At 40.4% G+C, this 4,245-nt stretch overlaps 1 protein-coding gene across 1 annotated transcript in view; it reads left to right on the forward strand.

Annotated features, from left to right (window-relative positions):
* Positions 1–672: 672 nt before the first annotated feature.
* LOC108721051 (elongation of very long chain fatty acids protein AAEL008004) overlaps positions 673–4,245 on the forward strand; it is a 35,899-nt gene continuing 32,326 nt past the window's right edge. The window contains exon 1 of the mRNA XM_018445374.1: positions 673–1,940. The gene's annotated coding sequence lies outside the window, so the exon portion shown is untranslated. The remainder of the gene's footprint in view (positions 1,941–4,245) is intronic.

A 4,245-nucleotide genomic window follows, 5' to 3' on the forward strand; every position in this document is an offset into this window, starting at 1 on the left:
GTCAGATATTTATATCAGTCCTCTCTTATGAAAAAATATTATTGGGATCACAAAAAACAATTAGAAATAATTTTAAAACTATTCAAATCGAATATTGACTATCGTATACTATTACGTTCCAATAGTTTTCCATTAATCCAATAGTATTTTTTCACGAGAATTGTGGCTGCATAAAATCAGTTATCAATATTTATACATTAAGTTTAAGTTTCCTTTATACTTTTTTAAGAGCTAAAAATACGATAGCTAGTTATTAAAAGAATAATCATAAATCATTTCATAGGAATCATAAAATAGTCATAAGATTATCATAAATTAGAATAATCATAAAATGAAAATTTATCGTACGTATTTACATTCAAACGGATAAAATACTTCCGTATTTTCCTGCATATAATCGAAGTAGTCTCAACTACAGAAGAAATAAATTGAGTCTTTCAAAATTAATTATAATTAGATGCAAGATATAAATGAGACGCTTTTGGCCTCCTGGATTAGGCAAATTTTACACTTAACGTTACACCATACGAGATGCTACAAGCACTCATGACAAAATGACGGTTGGACGTCATGCCGCAAGATGGCACCAGATTTACGACGAGACTCGTCGGTGTTCATCGGTCTCGTCTGGTCTCGCCACGACCTACCGGCTATCACAACCAACAACCGCTCCCAAGTTCCGCGCCCATGACATCTGCTCGTTCCGCCGTTTCCGTCATTTCCGTCTACGTGATTATCTATTCAACGCGATCATCAATTAAATAAAGAACAGCCACGCGAGATTTAAGCGCGGAACGCTTTCGAACGAACAACGTCGGGATCGCGTAATCTCGGAGCGGGAAAAGACAGGAAAAAAGGGAGTACTCGCCGGTGAAAGAAAGAAAGAAAGAAGCCGGTGCGGAAGTGCGCGTAGGCAGCGGGAGGAAGTAACACAGAGGGGAGAGCAGAATAGAGGATGTAGATGAGAGAGGACGGGATTGCGCCGGTACCGAAGGGAAACGGAAGGAGCGCGGTGGTACTTGGTAGGTAGGCACTTGGGCAGGACGTGGTCGGGGAGGAAGACGCGATCGACTGCATTCGCCCGGTTAGTGGGCGAGCGAACGGCATAGACGAGACTCGTCGGCGGCAGTGGACGGACGACAGCGGACGGCGGCAGCGTCGGTGCTAAAAGGCGGGGACGGTCGTCGCTCGAGCGTGACGTGACCGCGTGTGTGAACTTAGCAGCGGCTGGGCGCAAGTCCCTCTCTCCCTTTCTCTCTCTTTCACCCGGTTTCTCTCTCTCTCTCTCTCTCTCTCTCTCGTCTCCGTCGTCCCTCTTCTTCCGCTTCGCCTCCCCCTTTCGTGCATCCACCGCCGCGCCGGGCGACGTTAGAAGAGGAGGAAGACCGACGCGTGCCGCCCGCCTGACGGACTGAAGAAAACTTGCGACCGACGGCGAGCAGTCGTTACTCGAGTTTACCGAGCCGCGACGGCTATAGGCGACGGTTAAAGCGTGTAATTTCTCGTCATTCACTTGCTTTGTCTCGTACGCGGCACACTTCATCACGAGGTCGCGGCCGCCGCGCGGGAAGGAACCCGACCGACCGCCGGCACCGAGGGGAAGTAACGACGATCACGGAAGAATCGCCGAGGTTGTTGCCTCCGCGCTTACCGTACTCCAGCGCGGAAGGTGGTGCTTCGCGTGCCGTGCGTTTATGTGCGCGGTCAGGTGACAGAAGGAGAGACGACGACGACGACGACGACCACGACGAACGTGGGGTGCTGCCGTTATCGTTATTGCTGCTGTTGCTGCGAGATTACATAGCCGTTGACGAGCTGCTGCCGGTTACGTGGCGCTCGTCGGATAAAGGGTGTTCGGTGACGGTGACGGCGACGGCGACGAGTAGACAGATACGGGAGGACCATCGCGCCGGGAAGAAGAAAGGAACGTGTAATAGCAGGTGGGTGTAACCCGCGCGATCGCGTTATCCGCGACGCCGCGCCGCCGGGGCGGAACCGCGTGATCGAGGAGCGTGCACGCGCGCGTGTACCGGCGTACTTTGAGGTTAAGTGACGCACCTGCGATCGATCCGCCCTGCGGAGAGAGACCCTGAGCCGCCTGAACGACAAAAGGGAGCATCAAGAACGCCCGGAGGTAACTGATGGTCCACGAGGAATCCGACCTCGTCCTCGCGAGTCACGCTTGTCCTCGTCGTCGAGGATCAACGTTCTCCCGGTTGACAATGAACGTTTCACTTGACATGTCGTTTTTTTACGACATCGTTTTACGGCATATCGTTCAACGTTCTTTCTAATCAACGGACTGTTAAGAGAAAAGTATTTGTGGTATTTGTGTGACTATACTTACAAGGTCTGTCCTTGCCTTCCTTGCACTTTTTACGTTCAGAATCTTCGATTTCTTTCTCTATAACGCTGGAATGTATATTTATTTCGTTTTAAATGCAAACACTTTTGCCTTTTAGGAATTTCAAGCAACGCGAACAAAACCTCTTATAATTGTAAAATAACTTGGTTAGGTGCTCCATTTTTATAGCATGATTCATACTTCATACTATTCGTTTTCACGGGTGCCAACTATATTGTATAAATTTTTTTGTATATAGAATTATAAATATAGTTATTATTATCAACATTGTAGCGATAACAACTATGAAAACAGAGCTCTAATCATAATTACTTTATTATACTAATTGTAGTCATAAATAGCGACATAAACAAATCTTTTATAATTACATAGAAAAATAATTTAGTTAAGTGCTCCATTTTTAGAGCATGATTTATACTATTCGTAGTCATTTTTCATAATCATTTTAGCCAATTATATATATACTTTTTGTTTATAGAATTATAAATATATTATAGTAATGATAATATATCATTACACTAACATCGTAGCAGTAATAATTATAAAAACGGAACTTTAACCATAATTATTTTACTATGCAATTATAGTCACAAATATCCAATACTTTTCTCTCAGTGTTGTAACTCAAATTCTTTCTACCTCAATTTTTTTCTAATCTGTCGAGAATTTCAGAATATGAAACTCAACTTGTTTGTGCATTCTATGCGATATCTGTCATCCTTGAACGTAAAAGAAATTAACAGTGGAGAAATTTAAGATTCATCTCATCTCTTTTCACTCGTTAACGATGCATTCGAGTATCCTCGATCATCATCGTTGATCTTTTTATATCAGCAGAATTTACTACTTTGCATCTTGATAAGATGTCACAAAGGAATTTAAAAGTTTATACATATATGTGTGTACGTGTATTGTTATTATAAAAAATATAAAGTTGAATAATACGTCAGGAAATCCATAAATATTTAATGTACGTAATTTTACGTGGATGATGTAGCGTAAAACCGCTAGTTGTGAATCACTCTTTAAAAAAAATTCATATTTTTATCCAGAACAATATCAAACAATTAATAAAATATTTAATAGTTATAATTAATCATAAAGATTACGTTATGGATGATTTTATTTCATTTCATTACCGTTTTATATGTTTTAATTTGAATTAAATAAAGTAATGATAATTATCCACAATTAGACCCCATGTATTAATTGCGGATCAATTCACTAAATGCTTTATCCTTTCTGATGGCGTTACTACATCCCATAAGAATAATAAAAATGATTTGCGCATGCATATCGTAATATATAATATATAATGAAATTATAATTGATGATCCACACTATGTTAAATTATAAATAGTAAGTAATACTTTTGCATATAGACATGCACACTATTCCATATTCTATTTCGATACACTTAAAACAAATAAATCTTTTTGAGATGGCATCATTTGTAACATTTGACAAGTTTTTAAACATTTTTATAATAAATTTACGCGATAAAAGTATCGTTATAAGTAGTGATTAAACAAACACCCGTGGACACATTTAATCTCAATTGAAAATAATGTTGATTTTTTTCCACGAAATCTAATACTATTTACCAGGGACTAAAAACCGAAATACTTTTATTAACAACTATATACCGATATCAACCATACCTCCATTCAATAATGGCGGTATACGAAAAATCGAGACTAAATACCGGTATTGGACGTCAAATACCGGTATTATACCGGTATTATCGAAATATTATGCGTATACCAGTATTATGAAAATTTCGGTTGAATACCGGTATTTGACGTCCAATACCGGTATTTGGTCTCGATTTTTCGTATACCGCTATTATTGAATAGAGGTATGGTTGATACCGGTATATA

Source organism: Mycetomoellerius zeteki, unplaced genomic scaffold, assembly GCF_001594055.1.
Source record: "Mycetomoellerius zeteki isolate Tzet28-1 unplaced genomic scaffold, Tzet1.0 scaffold158, whole genome shotgun sequence".
Taxonomy (NCBI): Eukaryota; Metazoa; Arthropoda; class Insecta; order Hymenoptera; family Formicidae; genus Mycetomoellerius; species Mycetomoellerius zeteki.